This window comes from Pristiophorus japonicus, chromosome 15, assembly GCF_044704955.1.
Source record: "Pristiophorus japonicus isolate sPriJap1 chromosome 15, sPriJap1.hap1, whole genome shotgun sequence".
Taxonomy (NCBI): Eukaryota; Metazoa; Chordata; class Chondrichthyes; family Pristiophoridae; genus Pristiophorus; species Pristiophorus japonicus.
This window is the reverse complement of record NC_091991.1, coordinates 41,535,153-41,560,112: the sequence shown is the minus strand read 5'-3', so window position 1 is coordinate 41,560,112 and position 24,960 is coordinate 41,535,153.

Here is a 24,960-nt window from a genome sequence, read left to right as displayed (position 1 = left end):
GAAGATTTGTCAAGCATGATTTCCCTTTCACAAATCCATGCTGACTTGGACCTATCATGTCACCTCTTTCCAAATGCGCTGCTATGACATCCTTAATAATTGATTCCATCATTTTACCCATTACTGATGTCAGGCTGACCGGTCTATAATTCCCTGTTTTCTCTCTCCCTCCTTTTTTAAAAAGTGGGGTTACATTGGCTACCCTCCACTCCATGGGAACTGATCCAGAGTCTATGGAATGTTGGAAAATGACTGTCAATGCATCCGCTATTTCCAAGGCCACCTCCTTAAGTACTCTGGGATGCAGTCCATCAGGTCCTAGGGATTTATCGGCCTTCAATCCCATACGGCACCTGGGTCTATCTGTCCCTTTTCCAGCCTCCCTTTGCGGGCAATCTCTGCTAAAATGCCCGTCCTGATGACATGTGTAACACGTCAAGGGGGCTGCACAGAGGTGCCCCCTATCTTCCTTTTCTCTCATCACCAATGCTGCCGCTGCTATCTTGGCTACCTTTTCCTTTTGCTTGGCCTTTAATTCCTCCATTTTTTGTGCCCATTCTAAGATTTTAGCATTATCATCTCCTATCTTGAATCCCAGTTTAATTATTTTTTGATGCGCCTCCCCCAGTCCATCTTAAACATTTCTAAAAATGCCGGGTCCTCTTTATTGGGGTTGTTAGCACTGGAGTGGTCCTTGTACTCGAGCCATTTCCGCTGTCCATATTCGCCTACAGTTTTGTTCAGTTTTTGGATTACTTTTATTATCCTGCTCCAATTATTTCTTGTTGGTCCCCAACATTCATCCATCCCGTGCTTGAGGTCTAGTATCCACTGTGCCTTAGTTCGCATTGGGTTTCCCATCGTCATCCAGTCGCTGTTTTGCACGGCTTGGGTAGCCCTTTGCCAGTTTACATTACTGGTTTTGGCCTTTACCAGACCGTATACGTCTCCTAGGGTTAGATTATGTGCATCGAACATTTCCTCAACCTTTTGCCAGAATTCTGTATTTCTGCTATTTGGTTTGGGTGTGGGTAAATCTTTTAGCAGTGTCTGTCTCTCATGTGGGGTGAGGGGAACTTTTTGTATGATGACGTGACCGGGTTGCTGCCCGTGTGCAGGGATGGTGGTAGTACGTACGGGAGCTGCCTGTACGTACCCGTCATATGCCGGGGGCCCTTCCTGGGTCCCGTTATTATCTTGGGGCTTCCCTGCCTGTCCCTCTTTCAGGGAGGGGTATATTTAGGTACTGGGGGGGTTATTTTTGGGTCGGGTGTTGCTGGTGCGCACTGTAGGGTCTGTCCGTTCTCCTTTACAGCCGTTTCTAATTCCTTTATTTTAGTTTTTAATTCCTGAATCAATTCAGTGTGGGTATCTATTTCTTTTGCCTGTTCCCAGTAACAGGTAATGATAATTACTTGGGCCATTTCAACCTTATGTTTGGTCTGACTATCCCACCATTTTTTCTGTCTATCGGGGGTATCCGTGGGCTGCCACCCTTTCCATTTCATTTCTTCCATTAATATTGCGTATTTTTTGCCCAGCAAATTTAGTAGAGACCCTTTTGGTCCCCAATTACATTCTTCCTCTTTTTTTTTCTGGTCTGGGTTTCTGTTCTCTCATTGGTTTTATTCGCCTTTTTACTAGCCGGGTTACCCATCTTACTTTGGGGAAGGTGTAGGGGTCTTGGGCATTCCCTTTAATTCATCTTTGGGATGCAGGACGTCGTCTATATGTCTCCCCTTGGCGCCGTACACTTGTACTGCCACGCTTCTGGGTCAATATGTCTCGTCACTGCGGGGAGGTCGTCTATATGTCTTCCCTTTGCACCATACACCCGTACTGCCACGCTTCCAGGTCAATATGTCTCGTCCCTGCGCCATGCGCTCGTACCGCTTGGGTCAATAGGTCTCGTCCATATGTCTTCCCTTGCGTCGTACACTCGCACTGCCACGCTTCCTACACGCGCGCATCTCAGAGTATGCCTTTTAACCCCCTCACACGCCTGGATCATCCCTGTCCTCTGTCGCTGTCCCTTGGAACCTGCTACTGATGGTTCTTTGTACAGATGTCATTCCCTCCTGGTTTACAATGCCACAGCTCTAACTTGAAGGTGGTAAATTAAACAGACTCACTCAAACAGCTGGATCATTGTTCCGTTCGGGAAGTTCTTTTAACCTGCTTGCAGTGCCAAATTGAAGGGGCAAAATGGGAAGGCTTCTCTTCCCAGAGTGGGCCCTCTGATATAAAGGGTCGACGCTCGTCCACGTAGCAGCCCTCGAAGTTATTAGATGGAGATGGAAGGCAAGATATAATGATCTTTAATTACGGACGTCCGGGAACACTTCTCATCAGAGCCACCTGTGAGTGGAGATGTTCCCCGAATAGCAAAATTATACATCATTTATACATTTCATAGATTACTTCGCTCCCCGGTACGACCTCCCTTGATCTCTAATTGGGTTAGAATTTGCTGATCGTACATGGCACTTAAAAGTCTGTTTAGAGTCTTTTCAGAGTCTTACCAGTATCTGTTTAGAGTCTTCCATGGTGTCTTATCTTGTCGGACTGGACATACTTTAATGTTATCTAGTGTTCTAGTACATCAATGTTGAATCAGAGGCCTCTGGGTCCTTGGTACTGGAATATGTTAGAATGTGTGTGGTCAGCTACAGTACTTCTGCCCCTTTTGCTGAGCCGATGTAGAAGCCGGCACTTTAAACCTTATTTAGTTTATACCCCTAATGCCAATTTTCTCTTACAGCTACATTACACTCGGTCCCTTCATCAAAGTCATTAATATAGATTGTAAATAGTTGAGGACCCAGCACCGATCTTTGCGGCACCCCACTAGTCACTGTTGCCAACTGGAAAATGACCCATTTATCCTTACTCTCTATTTTCTGTTAGTTAGCTAATCTTCTATCCAGACTAATCTATTACCCTGAACCCTGTGAGCTTTTATCTTTTGCAGTAACTTCTTATGTGGCACCTTATCGAATGTCTTCTGGAAAAGTAAACTTAACCTTAACGGACAGGCTGATTAAGATAAAAATTAGTCAATATATTTTTTTCCATTAGTTAAAAATCTTATGCTGGTAAAAGCAGGTCTTATCAGGCATAAGGGTTTTAAGAACATTCGCTGGGCAGGATTTGGCCAAATAACCCAAATCGCCACCCATAAAGGCCCTACTCCTGGGGATGTGTTGGACAGATTGCAAGTGCCAGGTTTAGGTGCATGCGCAGTGTACGCCTAAACCCGGAACTTGCGGGGCGTCTTTGGAAGCGCGCGCACATCGTACACACCTGGAATGGCCGCCATTTACAGCCCGTTGCCTACTTATTAATTGAGGTGCTTTATTCAACCCATAGTTCCAAAGAACTCTGGTCCCAAAAATGTTATTTATTTTCATAGATGCTGATTGAGCTGTTTGTTTTTGTTTCAAATTTCTGGCATTTTTCATTTTTTTTTAAATCTTATCTAATCAATCTTTACTGCCCACAGATTCATTTTTTAGGCCCTTATGTCTTTGTTTTTAGCTTGTGTGGAGTGATACTGAAATAACTGCCAGTAATACGTTAATGGCCAACAGTTTAGTGGGGATGGTGTCAAGCAAGCCAGGAAGTGGGTCTCTTCACATCGAATGAGCAGGAGATAAAGGAGAAACTAGAAAAAGACTTGGGTTCAGGGCTGGGCCACAAGGGAGCATTGGGAGAGGTTTGACTTGTTGGACAAGGGGATTGAGGGTGTGGAAGAGGCCGATGAACAGATGGTCTTAATCTTCGTGAGAAACAAGTCTGTCAGCTCCTTCCATGTGTTGTTGGCGAGAACATTGGAATTTCCATAATACATACACTAGAGAAAATTCTAAAAGCTGTTTTAAAAAAAAAAAATCTCAGCTGTAAGTGGAAAGGTGGGCTGAAGCAGGGGCAGAGTTGGGCAATGTTACAGAGGAGGAAGTGGATGATCTTTGTGATGGAGAGGATTATGGAGTTGGAGCTCAGTTCAGGGACACTTTGGTGGCAAATCATTTGGTTCAACCTGAGATAGTGGCCAGGGAACAGAGAAGGAATCAGTGGCCAAGGAGCAGTGTTTGTGGTGCGGCTGAAAACAATGGCTTTGGTGTTCCAATGTTTAAATGAAGGAATTTTTGGCTCATTCAGGATTGGATGTCATATGAGCAATCTGACAACACAAGGTAATAGAAGTTTGAGAGAGGGAGCGGTGAGGTAGAGTTGAGTGTCAGTTGCTGTACAAAAAGCTTGGAACTAACCAATGGATGCTGTTTGGTTGTACTTTGTCGTCATCAGGGTGCAAACTAAAGATAGGAACATGAGTAAAACCGTTAAAGACTCTCGCGCATAATCTTTCATATCCTGGAACCAGCAGAGCACCTGTTCCACATCTCCACTCAGGGGCACGTGCAAGTGGCCAGTTGTTTTTGGGGAAGTTCTTTCTGCTGGAGGAGAATGACATCCCCGACAGAGGCGTCCGGCTTAGTTTCATTCGCCTTATGTCAAGGCTGCCGGCTCTGCAGGTACTTATAACATAAGAACATAACATAAGAATTAGGAACAGGAGTAGGCCATCTAGCCCTCGAGCCTGCTCCGCCATTCAACAAGATCATGGCTGATCTGGCCGTGGACTCAGCTCCACTTACCCGCCCGCTCCCCATAACCCTTAATTCCCTTATTGGTTAAAAATCTATCTATCTGTGACTTGAATATATTCAATGAGCTAGCCTCAACTGCTTCCTTGGGCAGAGAATTCCACAGATTCACAACCCTCTGGGAGAAGAAATTCCTTCTCAACTCGGTTTTAAATTGGCTCCCCCGTATTTTGAGGCTGTGCCCCCTAGTTCTAGTCTCCCCGACCAGTGGAAACAACCTCTCTGCCTCTATCTTGTCTATCCATTTCATTATTTTAAATGTTTCTATAAGATCACCCCTCATCCTTCTGAACTCCAACGAGTAAAGACCCAGTCTACTCAATCTATCATCATAAGGTACACCCCTCATCTCCGGAATCAGCCTAGTGAATCATCTCTGTACCCGCTCCAAAGCTAGTATATCCTTCCTTAAGTAAGGTGACCAAAACTGCATGCAGTACTCCAGGTGCGGCCTCACCAATACCCTATACAGTTGCAGAAGGACCTCCCTGCTTTTGTACTCCATCCCTCTCGCAATGAAGGCCAACATTCCATTTGCCTTCCTGATTACCTGCTGCACCTGCAAACTAACTTTTTTGGGGATTCATGCACAAGGGGGCACGGCCAAGGGTGCCATCAGCCGATCCAGGCAGCGGGCGGTCGAGGGGGTCGTTCAACCTGACTGCCTGCCTCTCTTACATCCGGTCCAGGGTGTCCTTGGAGATGGAGCACGCGGTGTCCACCGGTACGCTCGCGGCCTTCCGCGAGAGGTGGGCACCGGAGGGACTGGAGTGCATCATCACGCCCGGCAACCAAGTTTTAATTTGATTTTACGTTTTAAAGTTTAATTTGTTTTAATTGCCGGTGCTTTTAGTGCCCCCTTCCCTTTTATAGGGGGCACTGGGAAAATTGTGATTTTAGTGCCCAAAAAAAAAATGAAAAAAAAATGAAAAACACAAAAAAAAAAAGGAAAAAAGGGCCTTGTAAATGTCTGGTGTGTCACTCAGGTCGGGTGGCACGGTTTAATGTTTTATGTTTTTGCAGGTAGACTCTAAAAGAGTTTCATGCACAAGGGCCAATTGAGGAGCAGTGGAGGCGTGTCCTGCACAGTTGGAGCTGAGCTGTAGTGAGAGGAGCAGCTACCAACCTTAGCTCCTGCCTGGAAGGCCTGGAGAGCCCTGAGTACAGCCCAGGAAGAGAAGGAAGGAAAGGGCTTCACCACCAACTTTCACCCAGAGGGAGAGGAGGAAAAAGCAGAAAACTTTTACTAACTTTTACCATTTCTGCAAAGAGTTGGAGAGAGGGGGAAAGACCAACAACAACATCCAGTGTGGAAGGAGGGAGACTCTACCATTCTACAGGTGGGTGTGTTTTGGTGCAGTCCCCAATAGACTTTGTTGTATCGGTGGGGGGAGGAAAGAAGATCACTGAGGGCCGGAACATCGCGGGGGGTGTGTGTGTGTGGAAAGTGTGTGTGGGGGTCTTGCCTACAACTAGGCCCCACACACAATTGAACCCCCCCCCCCCCCATTTGCCTAGCCTGGGATAGCTGGAGCTACCAGGCTGAAGATTTCATTTCTTTAATCACCCATTTAACATCGTTGGGAGTGTGTGCCTGGTGGCTCTAGCTGCCCCAGGTGAAGACATCTTCTCCCCTCACCGGAAGACCACCCCAAAGACTATTTTGTGTTTTGCCATCTGGGGATTGCACCCACCCACAGCTGCGAGGGGAGACCTGCCCTCGCAGTTCCCCCTCCTTCCCACCCCCCTCTCTCTTTCTCTGTTTCTCCACTCTCTCTCTGAGACCCCTTCCTCCTAATTTAAAAAAAGATAAAACAATTAAGACAACTGAGCAGAGGGAGCAAGGCCCCTCCCCAATTGCCAACTAGGGGAGAGGTGTGCCTCGTTAAGAGCTCCTCTGCTCAGTCTTATCAAACGAGGCCTCATTAAGACCATTAAGGCCTGTGACTTTGGGGTGGGTGTAGCCCTTAAAGGGACCCCGTGATGGCGACCCCATCCACGCCGGTGGCAGGGCCAGCGAAGACATATGCGCAGGTGGCAACCGCTTCCACGGCACCTCCTGCGCCACCCGCTGCCCTGCCACCATTCAGACTTATAACAAAGAAACACGGGGTCAAGAGCTACACTCACCCCACAATGAGCATCGAGGAGTGCGTGCGGGCGATGGCTGGGGTAGTCGGCCCCTCGCAGCCTCCAAGATGTCTGGGAAGGCCGTGTTCTTCCTGGGGTCGGAGCGGGCGGTGTCCCTGGCCATCAAAAAGGGGCTCACGGTGGGCGGGACGTTCCTGCCGGTGGACCCTCTCGAGGCCACCGCGCAGAGGGTCATCGTGTCAAACGTCCCGCCCTTTGTTCCCGCTGAGCTCCTCCTCCCTCACCTACACCAACTGGGGGAGGTAAGGTCGGGGATCAACCCCATGCCGCTCGGCCTCAGGGAGAACAGCCTGCGCCACGTGTTCTCCTTCCGCCGCCAGCTCTTTGTCCGGCTGGCGCGGGAGGACACGACGGAAGGGCACTTTAATGTGGTGCACGAGGGGACTGCCTACCACGTATTCTGGACGTCGGACGGCGTGCGGTGCCATGCCTGTAGGGAGGTGGGGCACGTTCGTAAGAACTGCCCCGCCTCCAAGGCCGCCAAACCACCGAAGGCGGCCAAGGCTGGCGCCGCCGCCACCCCTCCCCCTAGTTGCGTCCGCGTGCCGGGAGCCGTAGGTGCGCGGGCATCGTCGGGGGCCTTTGTTTTCACGGCCTCCGGCGGGGGGGAGAGAGAGCGTCCGACCGGAAAGAAGGCGCGGAACAAGGTGAAACATCTAGAGGCGGATCCCCTCAGTGCGCCGGAAAGATCGACCACCGCGCTCAGCCCAACCCAGTCACCGGCGAGCGCGGGGTGCCCTGAGCCCGTGCCCGAGCCCTTGACCAATACCGCAGAGGGGCTCGGGCGAGGGCAAGAAAAGGAAAAGGGGGGGGCGGAGCGGGAGGCCTCGGCAGACATGGAGGTCTCCCTGCCTCAGCGCACCCCCAGCAACAAAAGGAGGCGCCGCTCCAATGAGGCGGAGGGGGAACAACATCCCTCCGCGGAGGAGTCGGTGCCCGCCGCGTGTCCCGCGTCCCCCACCAGCGCCCCCAAGCAGCGCCGTAGGCGGGAGGAGTCTGTCCCCGGGGAGGGTGAGACAGTCGAGGCTGCCCAGCCTCTGCCTCCCGGGGATGGCGTGGAGGATCTGCCTGTCGTGGGGGGCGTGGGGATCGCGGAGGAAAGCATTGCCGCCGGGCCGGGCGTCCCGGGGACTGAGGCGGGCGGGGCCGGAAAGGCCGAACCTGAGCCCGCCCAGCCAATACCCAACTTCCCTCGGGATTTGCTCGACCCGGCAGAAACCGAAATCAAGACATTTAATGACACTGTAAATGCTGGGCCGGGGGGTGGCAGCGGGGAGGGGGAGGAACACCCACCCTCGCCCCTTACTTTGGAGCTGGAGCACTTGGGGAGCCTGGGGATTTCCTATGGCCAGGTCTCTCCTTGTTCCCCGGTTCCTGGGGTGGAGGGGGAACCCCTTCCGCTGTCGTTTCCCGACCCAGCACCATTTTTAAATGAGTCCAGTGGGGACTCCTCTGCCGACGATCCGGGGGTGGGATCGGGGCAGAGCCAGGGCCGGTTGGAGCGGCCGGGTCATTTGCCGTACCTTGTGCGGTCGATGGGCCGGCTGCTGGCGGCCACCTCCCGGAGGAGGACGGGGACTCGGTGAGGGACGCGGGAGAAGAACTAGAGACCACCGCCAGGGAGGCGGTGGATCTGCTCGCGGCCGCCGCTGAGGCCCTCCTCATTCCTGCAAAGGAACTCCGGCACTTTTTGGCCCAGAGCCGGGGTCGCTGCAACCAAGCCCGACTGGCCCTGGAAAAATGGTCCGAGCCAGAGCTGATCAAGGGGTCCGTCCGCGCCGCCGTTAAAACCTTGGCCGCGGGCGGGCCCTTGACAAAGGAGCAACACCTTGAGCTGCGCGAGCTCGAGGGACTCCTCGCTGGGCTGCGGAGGGAGCAGAGTTCAACAAAAGACTCCGCTCCCTCCCCCACAATAGGTTAAGGTAGAGGTTGCACTATGCTTTTGCCATGAAGATAACCATAGCCAGCCTCAACATCAACGGACTACAAAATCTTCACCAGGGCGATGTCTGCTCGCCTTGGTGTCGTGCTGGACCACATGATCCACCCCGACCAGTCCTACACGGTCCCGGGCCGGACAATCCACGATAACATCCATCTGGTCCGGGACCTCATCCATTGTTCCCAGGAGGCTGGTCTGTCGGTCGCCTTCCTATCCCTCGACCAAGAGAAGGCGTTCGACAGGGTGGATCACGACTATCTGCTCGGAACTCTGCGCGCTTTCAGGTTCGGGACGCATTTCGTCGCCCGGATCCGACTTTTGTACGCCGCCGCAGAGTGTCTGATTAAGGTTAACGGGTCCTTGACGGCGCCCCTTCGCTTTAGGAGAGGGGTGCGCCAGGGATGCCCCATGTCCGGCCAGTTATACGCCGTTTGCGTGGAGCCTTTCCTGCGCCTCTTGCGGACGAGGTTGACGGGACTGGCTCTGCAAGGGCCGGGCGTGGCGGTCGTCCTCTCGGCTTACGCCGATGACGTGCTCCTCGCGGTAGAGGATCCCGCTGACCTGCGGAGGATGCGTGAGTGCCAGGAGATTTACTCGGCCGCGTCCTCCGCCAGGATCAACTGGGGGAAATGTTCCGGAATCCTGGTGGGTCAGTGGCGGGTGGACTCCCTGCCGGAGGAGCTCAGGCCTTTTGCCTGGAGCACGACCCATCTCCTCTATCTGGGAGTCTACCTTAGCCCCGACGAGGGAGCCTGGCCGGCGAACTGGCAGGAGCTGGAGGCCAAGGTCGCCGCTCGCCTAGGGCGCTGGACAGGACTGCTCCGAGTGCTGTCCTACAGGGGTCGAGTGCTAGTCATAAACCAGCTGGTGGCCGCAATGTTGTGGTACCGGCTGGTCACTTTGACCCCTCCCCCTGCGTTTGTCGCCAAGATACAGAAGAAGCTGGTGGACTTCTTCTGGAACAACAGGAAGCACTGGGTCTCTGCTGCGGTCTTGAGTCTCCCGCTTGAGAAGGGCGGTCAGTCGTTGGTGTGCGTCAGCGCCCAGCTCGCGACTTTCCGTCTTCAGACCCTGCAGAGATACCTTTACGTCGAGCCCCCTCCTAGGTGGTGTGCTCTGGCGACGTATTTCTTCCGCCAGCAGCGCGACCTCAATTACGACACGCAGCTCCTGTTTGTGAACTTGGGGGGTGTCAGGACCGCCCTCCGGGAGCTGCCTGTCTTTTACAAGGAACTCATCAGGGTCTGGAACAAAGTCTCCACCAAGCGCAGCTCTCCGCCGGCTGGAGTGGCGTCCGTCCTGCAGGAGCCGCTGCTCGGGAATCCGTACCTCCACGACCGAGGTTTTATGTGGCGGTCGGAAGAGAGGGCTGTGGCTGGTGAGGTGACCAGGGTCAGGGACCTGCTCGATGGCGGAGGAGCGGGCTGGATAGCGCTAGACACGCTGGCGCGGCGCCTAAATTCTGCCAACGTCCGCCACGCGGCCGATGCCATCGAGTCGCTAAAAACAGCTTTGGGCCCTGACTCCGTTAGGTGCATCGAGGAGGCTCAAGCACGTGTGGAGATTCCGTCCGAACTGACCCCCGTCCGGACGGAATTCCTCATCGGCGCCAAACCCCGGAACCTCCCTCGGGGGCTGCCGCCTCACAACTTGAGCCGCCTCGGGGAAATCCCCTCCGTGCCTTTCAGTTCCGCGCGGAGGGGTTTCCTGTACGGGCTGCTCCTGCACACTCTCAACTTTGCCATCCTCGCCTGCCGTCCGGACACGCCATGGCGTACCATCGTGCCGTCCGGAGGAGGCGGGGGTCCCCGATGGAGGGCACTCTACGCAGGGGTCCTCCCACTATTCATCAGGGACTTGGCCTGGAGGGTGGTGCACGGAGCAGTGCCGTGCAATAAATTTTTAAGCCGGTTCACGGACTCCCAGGCCACCTGCAATTTCTGCGGTCTGGAGGAGTCCGTGTTCCATGTTTTTATCGAGTGCACTAGGTTGCAGCCCCTGTTCCATTATTTGAAGGGGCTGCTCCTGAAATTCTGGCTGCACTTCAGTCCCACACTCCTGATCTTTGGGCACCCTGTGCGGAGGGGAGCGGGTAGGTCCGAAGGCCTCCTCGTAGGACTGCTCCTGGGCACGGCCAAGGGTGCCATCAGCCGGTCCAGGCAGCGGGCGGTCGAGGGGGTCGTTCAACCTGACTGCCTGCCTCTCTTCCGCTCTTACATCCGGTCCAGGGTGTCCTTGGAGATGGAGCACGCGGTGTCCACCGGTACGCTCGCGGCCTTCCGCGAGAGGTGGGCACCGGAAGGACTGGAGTGCATCATCACGCCCGGCAACCAAATTTTAATTTGATTTTACATTTTAAAGTTTAATTTGTTTTAATTGCCGGTGCTTTTAGTGTCCCCCTCCCCTTTTATAGGGGGCACTGGAAAAATTTGATTTTAGCGCCCAAAAAAAAACGAAAAAAAAAGAATAAAAAAAGGGGCCTTGTAAATGTCTGCTGTGTCATCCAGGGTGGGTGGCACGGTTTAATGTCTTTTTTGTTCACAGATAAACTCAAAAAGAGTTTCATGCACAAGGACCCCCAGGTCCCTCTGCACCGCAGCATGTTGTAATTTCTCCCCATTCAAATAATATTCCCTTTTACTGTTTTTTTTCCCAAGGTGGATGACCTCACACTTTCCGACATTGTATTCCATCTGCCAAACCTTAGCCCATTCGCTTAACCTATCTCAATCTCTTTGCAGCCTCTCTGTGTCCTCTACACAACCCGCTTTCCCACTGATCTTTGTGTCATCTGCAAATTTTGTTACACTACACTCTGTCCCCTCTTCCAGGTCATCTATGTATATTGTAAACAGTTGTGGTCCCAGCACCGATCCCTGTGGCACACCACTCACCACCGATTTCCAACCCGAAAAGGACCCATTTATCCCGACTCTCTGCTTTCTGTTCACCAGCCAATTCTCTATCCATGCTAATACATTTCCACTGACTCCACGTACCTTTATCTTCTGCAGTAACCTTTTGTGTGGCACCTTATCGAATGCCTTTTGAAAATCTAAATACACCACATCCATCGGTACACCTCTATCCACCATGCTTGTTATATCCTCAAAGAATTCCAGTAAATTAGTTAAACATGATTTCCCCTTCATGAATCCATGTTGCGTCTGCTTGATTGCACTATTCCTATCTAGATATCCCGCTATTTCTTCCTTAATGATAGTTTCAAGCATTTTCCCCACTACAGATGTTAAACTAACCGGCCTATAGTTACCTGCCTTTTGTCTGCCCCCTTTTTTAAACAGGCGTTACATTAGCTGCTTTCCAATCCACTGGTACCTCCCCAGAGTCCAGAGAAATTTGGTAGATTATAACGAATGCATCTGCTATAACTTCCGCCATCTCTTTTAATACCCTGGGATGCATTTCATCAGGACCAGGGGACTTGTCTACCTTGAGTCCCATTAGCCTGTCCAGCACTACCTCCCTAGTGATAGTGATTGTCTCAAGGTCCTCCCTTCCCACATTCCTATGACCAGCAATTTCTGGCATGGTTTCTGTGTCTTCCACTGTGAAGACCGAAGCAAAATAATTGTTTAAGGTCTCAGCCATTTCCACATTTCCCATTATTAAATCCCCCTTCTCATCTTCTAAGGGACCAACATTTACTTTAGTCACTCTTTTCCATTTTATATATCTTCTTCCGCAAACAAATCTGGAGTTGATCTGCAGTTCGTTGGGCCCTACACCATTGTTGTCGCCAATATGGATCCGGTTGTGCGAAGTTGCCAGCTGGTGCCTGGAAGGGCTGAGTTTACGGAGCCACGAGCATGGCGGGAGTGAGTGCCTGGGGTTCGTTGTTGAGGAGTGGGGGGGACTCCGGTTTCCCTCTGAGTTCAGGTGAGCACCTTCTGTCACGCTCTTAACTGAGTGTTGGTGTCGGATGGACATGGCCTTCGGTGGCTGAAGGATAGTAGGGTTGATGGAGGAATGGACTTTCTCATTTGCCCCGCTTGGACAAACCTGTCTGGAGACTGTCCAGCCGAGGTCCATACGATGCTCGCAGAGTGTTCCTCTCGGTCCATTCTGAGACTCCCTGATCTTGAGGGGCTCAGGGCAGTTTCTTCTAATGAGGAGGATGATGGGTGCGTCCTCTCTTGGCTCGGGTATCCTTTTCACCACTGACCTGAGGTGGGAGAACTTCTTGCAGAAATCGGGATGTGGGATTTTGCTTCTGTCTCCAGGGATGTGGGCGTTCTCTATGATGGTGGGCAGCTGTTCGGTCTTTCAATCTGCTGCTTCAACAACCCCACCTCTTGCTCGTCTCCCTTCCGCCGTGATCTGTCTCCACCGCAAGTGGAAAGCTTGTAAGGAAAGGTTGGACCTAGGAGGTCTAGAGTGTCGAAGATTTCGGGGTCGCTAAAACAGGCATTAGATTGGTCGTCCAGCACCGTGTAGCCAAGGATACATTTTGAGGAACGATCCCTGTGGTAGATTTGTCATAGAACAATCTTGCAACAAGATCGTGCGGAAGGGCAAGCCGGGTATCTGGTGCACTTTGTGATGGCCTCTATGACCTGGTGATTGTCTATTGGCCTTGTTGTGGGTCCCCCCGCCATGAGTCTCGGTGTCGCGCGCATGAAGGAAGCATGTTCTGTGTCTTGGCATTCCTTGCAATGCACCCTGGTCTGGCAGTCTTGCAGTCTGTGGTGGTTGCCACAAATGGAACACAGGCCATTGGCTTTGCAGAATTCGCTTCATTCTTGAATGGGCTTTCGGCTGAAAGTGATGCAATCCACCAGATGATGGCCTCGCCCATCATGGTAGAGGCATATCTCTGAAGTTAGCAGTGTGGGCGCCGACTTCGTAGGGGTACATGTTGCCAACACGCGAAGGGAAGAGCTGGGACTTCTGTTTCTTCCTGCCCTTCCGAGGTTGGCTGACGGACCTGGCTTGATGTGTAAAGGTCGAGGTCGCTGTGCTGCCTGGCTTCGTTTTTCAGGAATTTAGCCAGCACGGCGAAAGGAGAGTTGCTGCCATTATCGGTCTTATGTTCTGATACGCGCTTTCTCCATGCATTGCGTATGTAGGTAGGGAGTTTTTCGAGCATCGGGTGAAGATAGTGGGGAGAGTTGAGCACCCTCAACTCGGGCAAGTCTGTGTTGCGATGTCTGTGCATAATTCGGAAGTTTGTGGCCTTTGTCTGCCCTGAACTTTGGAAAGCTGTCAAGCTTTTGAAGGATGGATGTTGTAATCCTTGTCTTGTTACCAAAACTCTCTTCGAGTTCCTTCCACACTTTCTGGTCGGCTGTTTCAGGGTCCGAAATGTACTGGTGCCGGAACTTGTCTACCAATACCTTGACCTTCCCCTTTGTGAACTTGGCAAGAAAGGTAACCTTCTGCGTAGCTGGGGTGCAGACGTGGTCTGCCATGGTTTTGAATGCATAGCACCACGGCTGAAACATGATAGGGTCCCCATCATAGAGATTGGGTTCCCCAGCATATACATTGGGCTCATGTACAGGCTGGTGCTGATGAGCGAGAGTGTCGGAAATGTCTTTTGTCAAGTTGAGGAGTGGGTCCTTCTTGCTTGTTGTCAGCTCAAGAGGAGGGGGGGCTCGAGTCATTCAGTGCCACGCCGTTGGCTGGTGGGACAGCTCTTCATTCTGTTCCAGATGGCTGAAAGATCGGGGCTGCTGTCCGAAGACGGAATACAGGGGCAGACCTGTCTGTGAGGTGCTGAAATTGCGAGGCATGGTCGTTTGAGGTCTGTTTTGGTGAGATTCGGGCCCAAGGCCTCCGTGCCTCTTGCTCGACTCGCTGCATCTCCTCTACCCTTGCATGCTGTATGGCGGTGGTTTTCCTGGCTTGAAGTATCTGGAGGTCCGCCTCATCTTTTGCTCCTGCCACTTTCAACTCTGTCGTTTGTCTCCCTTCTGCCGCTTTCAACTCGGCTGTTTGTCTCGCTTTGACCTCCTCAAAGTCTGCGTTCTTGATGGCGGCAGCAGCAGCATTGGCTCGAGCATTGATCCAGGTACTCCGACTTGAGGACGATGTTCTTGAGCTCCTTGTCGAGTGTCCTGACCATCTTCTGATGCTCGACTGTGATTGTGGGTCCATGGTGTGGAGCTGCTCCGTCATGTGGGTAATGGCACTGCTCGCGAGGTCACAGTTGTCGAGGAAGATTGATTCAGTTTGTTGGGCATCTGCCTTGAATGCTCCCATTTTATTTTGAGTGTATAGGTCGCTGAGCACAGACCATAGCTCCTCGTATGTCCGGAGTGCCGAGCGAGCCTCGGCCATGGCTGTTTGAAGAGTGGTCTCATTGTCTGGGGCATCTTGTAGTTCTTCAAGAATTGGTTCGGTTTTCCACCAGTGATGAAGTAGTTTCTTTTTTCTTACTTCTACGTCATTGTTGAGGGTTTTTAGGGTGGGCTGCCTCTCTCTCCGTGATTGACTCAAAGGGTCTGGCTCACGGGGAGAGATCTCCTCAAACTCTGAGCGTAGAGTTGCCTTGTGGAGGGAATTTGCGCTGTCGGGAATGCCTGACATAATGATCTATTGCCCAGTGACCTGGGCGATTACTCGGGGTAATTCTTAAGTCGTGTTTCACAATTATTTTTACTGTACTGTTTCTGTCAGAATGCAGCGTATGGTGAGCGATAACTCTGATTCTCCAGCTAGCTTCAACACTACACCAAGAAATATGGCTTAAGGTCAGAGCTTCAGAATCTAAATCCTTTAATAAATGCAGTGTAAACCCTGTTGGCACAAAAATAAAGACATATCTAGAATTCTTGTAATACAACTCGAACAATTGAATAAAACAGCAATAAAGAGAAGTTACTTATCTCTTACTGTACATCAAAGATAAAATACAATCATTCCAAAATGATTGGGTAAGAAGAAGTTACTTACATAGCTGTACTTCTAGGAAGGTTCACAAATACAGAAGTTTTGTTTCTGATTAACAAAAGTTAAATATAGTTCCAGCTAAAATGAATGCTGCTCCATGCTGTTTCTCTCTCTTCCTAGCTGTCTGTGTCCAATTGGAAAATGTGGCAGTAAAATGGTAAGACAGCATACGGTGGCCTCAATCTTTCAAAAAGCAGCACAGTCCATCACAAATATAACAGTGTCTGAGTGCACTTCAATAGTGTGATGTCATATCCGCAGTAATTATCATAGAATCATAGAAGTTTACAGCACGGAAGGAGGCTATTTTGGCCCATCATGTCCATGCCGATCAAAAAGAGGCTATCCAGCCTAATCCCACTTTCCAGCTCTAGGTTCATAACCATGCAGGTTACGGCACTTCAGGTGCACATCCAAGTACTTTTTAAATGCGTGAGGGTTTCTGCCTCTACCACCCTTTCAGGCAATGAGTTCCAGATCTCCACAACCCTCTGTATATAGAAATTTCCCCTCAACTCCCCTCTAAACCTTCTACCAATTACTTTAAATTTATACCCCATGGTTGTTGACCCCTGTGCTAAGGGAAATAGGTCCTTTCTATCCACTATATCTAGGCCCCTCATAATTTACACACCTCAATGAAGTCTCCCTCAGCCTCCTCTGTTCCAATGAACATAAATCTACTGAAAATATAAGCTGCTAAAAAAGGTGCCTCGCTACGCTGCGGAACTTACATTTTCCATCCTGGCTATTTTGCTGTGCTCCCACCCTATGTTCCCCGGATTCGGTTTAGAAAATATGGTCACCCTATTTTTTAAGAATGTTACAAATAAAGTAAATAGGCTTAACTCCTTTGATATAATGTATTTGAACTTTCAAAACGCTATTTATAAGTTCCCATGTAAAAGTATTCTAATGGAACTAAAAACCGTGGGACTTCAGGGGAAAATGTGACACTGGATAAGTAGTTAGATGTTTAAAAATAGAAACCCAAGAATACATGCGAGACACGTTGGGCTGTCGGAGGATTCTGAGTTTTTTCCATCCTAGTTGTCAATGTACTTCCACACTCCCTCTACCAGCACCTTTGGAACCCCATCATCGCCTCCAAAAAGTAATTCTTGGTGTATCTAGAAGTTCCCCTCTTGATATCTGAATGTGTCGTGGGACATTCAAAAACTAGTTTATTCCCTTTAAGAATAGATAAACTTCAGAGCACATGGAAGGCTGGGATATCCCTGGATCTGGTCATGTTTCTTGAATCTCTTGCAGAAATGATAAAAGTAGAGTTGAGGACATACATCAAGATGATGACTCCAAGGCATGTTGTGAGGCCAGGGTAAAGAAATTGCAGCAGGAAAGAGAAAGAAACATCATACCCATTATGCAAATGTATGCATACCCAAGCTTGAGGCAAACCAGTAGAAACACAGGAACATAGGAGTTGCTAGACGATAAGCTCCATTTGGTTCACCTGTTACCATCCAGATAGTCACATGATGCAACAATAATGAAGATAAAACTCAGAATCCCCCCCCCACCCACGGCCCAGCATGTTTCGCATGTATTCTTAGGGTCCTATTTAAAAAAATCTAACTTCTTATCCAGTGCCACATTCTCCCCTGAAGTACCATGGTTTTTAGCTCCAGTAGAATACTTTCACATGGGAACTCATAAAAGGCTTTTTGAAAGTTCATGATGAATCATGGCAATCAATGACAGACCAGGGATTGTAATGGGACATCCTTGGTTTTATTGTCCTTACCACACCATATAGTGCATTTTACTACTGAGCCATTGGAATACCCAGGAGATACAGCTTATAATTTGGCAGATCACACAACAATGTATTTTGAAATTTGTTCCAATGTTCCAAGACATTCAGGATATATTCCTATTATGGAAGAACATTACTAGTATATCTCACTAATACATCAGTAAATGTACCACTCAGATAGCCAGAGTCAATAAAGATAGCTTTCTCTTTAATCAGATTTCCACATAATGTATTAAAGTAAAGTTTAAGAGATCCATGCTGTATTTAAAATGTAAAGCCATGCTCCAGTAATACAGACACTTAAAGTATAAAGTAAAGTATTTACAAGTTGAATTCCAAAAACAAAATCTCCTTGCTGACTCCAAAAAGCAGAACAATAACTAACGTAAATGGAATAACGCAGTCTATAAGCTAATCACATGATCCACAAGCAGTAAAGTTGCAACAATCTAAAAACACTTTAACTGACTGGGAATAAGCAATAACTGCAACAATATTCCCTTCTCCCAAATGATGTGAGAAACTCTTTCTTCCTACTGTGCTTCTGAAAAAGTACCCCTGAAATACCCTATTTACCATTAGACCCTGGGGCATGGCTGGAAAAATACTTCACAATCCATCCAAAGACCACAAGGTAGCTACCAATGGAACATGACTACTGCACTGTGCTCTGGGGAAGCAGTCATTAAGTGACTCTGGAACCTCCTGAGCACAGGAGCAGTTTGAAACCAGGCAGAGGTTAAAGATAAAGAAAACAAGAACACAGCACAGGAAGGGAGAGACACGGGCCACGAAGGACTGTATCTAATCCCTCTCTGAGGACACCTCCACGAAAAATAACAGCACCACTGATATTTGAAATTTTTTGGTGTCAAAGTTCTCAGTGGTGTTTTCACCACAAGACCAACAGGGATTGGATGGTCTGCATTCGACGACTAGGGATCCTATTCACTTCCCTTACTGGACTGCAAGGAATTAGATGGCCATTCAGACCTGTTGCAGCTTCATTCACCAATGCTAATTCTCCATTCACCAATTGGCATGGTGGTGGCAAATAAATATTAATATATGAAAAATAGGAATATTACATATGAAGATACTCAGTTTATCTTCTAGCTCATGGGCCAGATTTTGCAGCAAAAAAATGATGACATCTGAACGTTGCACACTGTTATTAATGCACAAATCGGCCAGCAAATTATCGCAAGGAAGAGATACCCCTTGAATTGTGAATCGCCACATGTTGCTGGTCGATTTGCGCCGCTCCACCATTAGATTAATGAAAATGGCATCTTGCATTTAACCTCCCTGTGATTTTCACAAAGTTGCTGCTGCACATTAATTGGCCATTAAACTCACCACAGAAAATTAATTCTAGTAATTAACAGGGTAAGTACCCTTTTAATGATGTTATAATTGGTAATGACTGCCAATCAACCTCTCCTGCCGAGAAAGTGAACAATTATAAGTAGGGGATATGGTAGCATAGTGGTTATGGACTAATAATCCAGAAACCTGGGTTGATAATCTGGCGATGTGAGTTCAAATCTCACCATGGCAGTTTGTGAATTTGAATTCAGTTAATTAAGTAAATCTGGAGTAAAAAGCTAGCATCAGTAATGTTCACCATGAAGCTATTGGCTTGTTGTAAAAATACAACTGGTTCACTAATGTCCTTTAAGGAAAGAAGCCATCCTTACCCAGTCTGGCCTCTATGCGTCTCCAGACCCACAGCAATGTGGTTGACTCTTAACTGACCTCTGAAATAGCCCAACAAGAAAACCGCTAGAGAGAATTACAGTAAGAATAAAACCGCATGGATACTCGGCATCAGATTTGGACAAGGCAAAGGCAATTGACCCTGCAAAGTCCTCCTCACTAATATCTGGGGATTGTGCCAAAGTCACAGCATGACATAGTCATACTCACAGAATCATATCTATCAGCCAAAGACCCATTTGGTTCACCCATCACCATCTCCCACCGCAGGATAGACCCAATAGAGGTGGCAGCACAGTGGTTGTACAGTAGGGAGAGAGTGATCTTGGGAATCCTCAATATTGACTCTGGACACCATGAAGCAAACCACATCAGCAAAGGAAGGTGTTGTTGACAGTACTATCAAATGGCATTGTTTGTGTTCCGCTAGGACCATTCGGATCAAGGCAGCATTTGACCGAGTGTGGCACCAAGGAGCCCTAATATAATTGAAGTCGATAGGAATCAGGGTCGTGTCATACCTAGCACAAAGAAAGGTGGTTGTTGCAGGCCAATCATCTCAGCCCCAGGAGTTCCTCATCTAACCAGCTGCTTCAATGACCTTTCCTCTATCATAAGGTCAGAAATGGGGATGTTTGCTGATGGTTCCATTCACAATTCCTCAGCCCATGCCTGCATGCAGCAAGATCTGGACAATATCCAGGCTTGGGCTGATGAATGGCAAGTAAGTTACACGCCAAACAAGTTGGAGACCATCTCCAGCAAGAGAGAATCTAACTACCTCCCCTTAACATTCAATGTCATTACCATCGTAAAATCCTGGGTGGTCCCCATTGATCAGAAACGTAACTGGACCAACCATATAAATACTGTGGCTACAAGAGCAGGTCAGAAGCTGGTTATTCTGTGGTGAGTGACTCACCAGAGCCTTTCCACCACCTAAATGGGACAAGTCTGATGGAAGACTGTCCACTTGCCTGGATGAATGAAGCTCCAGCAGTACTCAAGAAGTTCAACACCATCCAGGACAAAACAGCCCGCTTGATTGTGACCCGATCAACCACCTTAAACATTCACTCCCTCCACCACCGGCGCACCGTGGCTGCAATGTGTACCATCTACAAGATGCACTGCAGCAACTCGCCAAGGCTTCTTCGACAGCAACTCTACCACCTAGAAGGACAAAGGCAGCAGGCGTATGGGAACACCATCACCTCTAAGTCACACACCATCCGACTTGAAAATATATTTCCATTCTTTCATCATCACTGGGTCAAAATCCTTGCACTCCCTACTTTATAGCACTGTCGGCATACCTTCACCTCACGGATTGCAGCAGTTCAAAAAAAAGGCTCCATCATCTTCTCAAGGGCAATTAGAGATGGACAATAAACGCTGGCCTTGCCAGCGATGCCCACATCCTGTGAATGAATGCATATTTTTACATTTAAAGAAAAATTATTTCCTTCAGGCTGTGAATTGTTTAAGGAGATTTAAAAAATGTTAAATTTGAAATCTCTTTAAAAAAAATCTTACTTTTCTTTTCTGTCTGTGAATCAAATCTATCTTTTCCTCTCTTTATTCCTCTTTTTTTAAACCTGATTTGACATTAAATTCACCCACTCCGATTCACCTTCTTTTCAATACTTCCTCTTTATTTCTCAATCTTTAAATCTCATTGGTTAAGGAGCTGCACTGTTTGTCCTGTTGTTCACCAAAGTCCCTGTTTACCTCGCTGTGCCGTTATCAGCTCGAACTTCCAGCAACTTTGTGGGCAAAAAAATTAAAAATCTAATGTGCACGAACAAGTCTAATCAAAGGGGCACGTCGTGAGGTGCTCCACTCCAGCAAAGTCTGCCCCAATGTATTCTGGCTCTGTTTAAAGAAATAACTGCATTCAAATCTAAAATGGGTCACATTTAAATTATTTTAAGGTTTTAATTCAGTTCACTTCTTATTTGTAATTGTAGCCCTCTATGTTTATGAAAGTTTGCTTGTTGAAGTAAATCATAGAAATATGAATTCTACATGGACAGGAGTTTTTTGGAATAAAAACGAAGATATGCCTTTATACAGTTAGGCTTGTGCCCAGAACCGGGCAAGGTTTAACAAAGAAAAAATGTGTTACATTTATGTGAAATCTATTTTTCTTGTGAGCTGTTAGTAACATTTTTATTTGTGAAAATGCAGTTTCTGTTTGGAGATTTAATATTTGTGTCTTTAAAGAACTATGCATGATTAAGTCAAACTTTTGAAAGTTTTACAAAGGGCAGCTATTTTATTGACTAACTATATGCTAATAATAAATGTAATTTCAGCTGCTGAAGCTGTTTGGCTTCTTCTAGTGAAGTGATTAGACAGACAGTTCTGGGAATGCTGCCAAGTTTAATGAAAGCATGTATTTGACTTCTTATAAACTCTTAAGCTATTGGCCCAAACTAACCTGCAAAACAAGATGCATATTACCCCAGCAGCTTTTAATCATGTTCAAAATCGATCTCTGTATTCTCTATAGTTCCCTTTTACAAAATTATAGACATTTCAATTTGTCAGTTGCTACAGTGAACACTTCAAAATATTAATTTCAACATTTATTGTGTTAACCATCTGGAGCATTTTATTCAGCACGATAAGAGTTAATGGGCCACTATACAAGAACTTTCCTAGCTCCCTTAGGTCCACTAAACATAGACGGTAAAATGCATAAGTGATTCAGTGTGGAAAATTCAGTGTAAAGTGTGCACATAGGAAAATGGCAACATAGAATTACTTTCGCTACACAGGAACAGATGTGGGGATCTGATGTCTTGGTGTTTCAGTGTTAAAAGCAATGATACACAACAAATCATATTTACATGGTAAAATGAAATGATTCGTGGACATTTAATTACGGATTGGCTCCGTGAACCAATGAACACAATGCTTGCAGATGGAAAAATGTGCAATTTTATTTCAGGTTGAGCCATTGCATTTTAGTGAACCCAAAAGTCATGGAAAGGATTTGCAACTCATTTGTGGAACAATTACACACTGGGTACAATGTAAATGTGATTCATTTCAAATCAACAGGAGCTGTTTTCTGATAAGGGCCTGTTTTCTTAAAGAACTACCTATTTCCGTTACAGTGCAACACAGCCTTTTTTTAAAAGTCCCATTTTTGTAAAAGGGATTTGTGTTTAAGGTTGCAACACAGGAGCCATAGAAGTCACTAGACAGGGAAACAGAGGCCAGACTATCTGGGTACATTGAAAAATTGCCATGAACATATAGCATTTAACAGTGCAACAGTACAACCCACATTACTACACTCCAAAAGTACTTCATTGGCTGTAAAGCGCTTTGCGACATCCGGTGGTCGTGAAAGGCGCTATATAAATCCAAGGGCTACAAACTCCACTTTTTTTGCATGCTTAACGCCCACTTAATGCTCATTTTACCGCTGAAATGACGTATAATGCCCAGATATCACCCATTTAGCCACAAAATAGAAACTGACGCCCATTTTTCGGAAACTTATCGCCGAGCGTTAACTTTCCCCATGTGCTTAACGCCGGGAAAATATATTACCGCCCGCCCAGTTTTTTTGGGCAGAATCATCAGAATGGGCAAAATCAACACCCATAATATCGCCAGCGTTAGTTTCCGCACGGATTTAACGCCGAGATTCAATAATACCGCCCGCCCACTTTTTTTTGTCATAAAGAGCACATTTACCAAAACTAGCGGCCTTGAGATCGGCCAGCGTCACTTTCACCATCTCGCACACATATTGCCCACAATATCGCTGGCCCAAAAAAATGCCCAGAAAAAGTGGAACTAACCAGAACTAATCACAGTGTTATGGACGCCATATTCTACATCACATATCGCATTGTTTAAAAGGCTGCTCTGCTTCAACCTCGGGGGAGTTCGGATGTATTCTGGAGGTTGTTGGAGTTGATGTGAACATCTCTAAAAACATCTTGACCGCACTGTGACCGATTGGAATTGAAGAGGTGTCTTTGTCGGGACATTCATTGTTTGTGACCAATTGGTGGAAAACAGAGAGCTACTGCAATGGGGCCTGTCCTTTCTCACCCTCTCTTGATGACCAATTACATGCAGCAGACTCGACATCGCCGAAGGTACGCTCCACAGCATTATGTGCCCAATTTAAGATGTGCCAGACTGCTGAGGAGGACCAAACATTACAACCCCTGCAAGTACAGGGAGAAGTAGTCTTACCTCGACTTGCCCGACACCACCAGCCTTTGGAGACTGCGCTTCCACAAAGAGGTTATCATTGAGGTATGCCAGCTGATAAGAGGAGATCTGCAGCCTGCCAGCATCATCAGTACTGCACTGTCTGTCGAGGTCAAAGTCACCGTGGCACTGTCGTTCTATGCCTCGGGTTCTTTTCAGGCCACAGCTGGCGACATTTGTGGACTTCCTCAGCATGCCACACTTTGCTGCATTAGACAGGTTTCTGAAGCCCTGTACGCATGCAGGAGGGACTTGATCAGCTTCTCTATGACCAGGAAGGCACAGAGTGAGAGGGCTCTAGGATTCTCCAGAATTGCAAATTTCCCCAAGGTGTAGGGAGCAATAGATTGTATGCACATCGCGATGTGGGCACCTTTTCAGGATGCAGAGATTTTCAGGAACTGCAAGGGATTCCACTTCCTGAATGTCCAACTGGTTGTCGATCACCAGCAAATTATACTGACAGTGAATGCTCAATTTCCAGGCAGCATCCAGGATGCTCACATCCTGTGTGAGAGCACTATATCTGACTTGTTTAACAATCAGCCACAAGGTCAATGCTGGATGCTTTGTGACAAAGGATATGGCCTCACCACCTGGCTGATGACCCCTGTGCGTGACACCCACACCAGAGCCGAGAGGCGATACAATGAGAGCCATAGAGCCACTCGCAATATTGTGGCGAAAACCATTGGAGTGCTTAAGCAGTGCTTTAGATGCCTAGACCACCCAGGAGATCACCTGCAATACCACCCTGAGCAGGTAGCTCAATTCGTGGTGGTGTGCTCCATGCTGCACAACTTGGCTATCAGGAGGGGACAAGAATTGCCTGATGAGTCTAACAGTCCACCTCACCAGAAAGAGGAAGAGGAGGACGAGGAGGCAGACACTGACATCGGTCCAGACAATCAGGCTGACGCTGAAGCCATGCCCCCACCCCCCTGTAGACCGCATGGAAGGGCCTGTGGTGGCATGATAGCTGCAAGAGCCTTATGGCAGGAGCTCATCAATGAGCACTTTGCCTGAAAGAATGTTGGTGTTATTTACAAAGCTGACACACTGCTGGGTGTACATCAATGGTGGGCATCGCCTTGGTGGCAGTTAAAGTTTAAGTTGATTGAAGTTAAGTGCCATTATATCCTTTGAAGTTAAGGAATCACCAGCTTGTAACAATGCAGCTATCTGAGCCAATGTGCAACAAGGTTTTGTTAAATAAAAAACATTTAAACCAAACATTAGTCTGAAATCATCAGTATTTCTGTAAAAAACAATCTGCCCCCCCGCTTCTCCTCCCCACCTCTACGCCTTCGCCTTCCCCTTCTGATTCTAAGCCATCTGCTTCATTGGGAGGGAGGGATGACTGCCGAAATGCTGCTTGGACGGATACGGGAGAGGATGGTCCCAAGGTGGGAACGTGCTCCGAGCCAGAAGCAAGATGTTGCTGCTGGCTCTCATGTATGGTTGGCACTGGGGGTGTGGCACCTTGGGGTGCAGTGCCAATCTCCGGGTCCACTGAGAGCCCTCTGTCACCTGTGTTCCTGGCAACC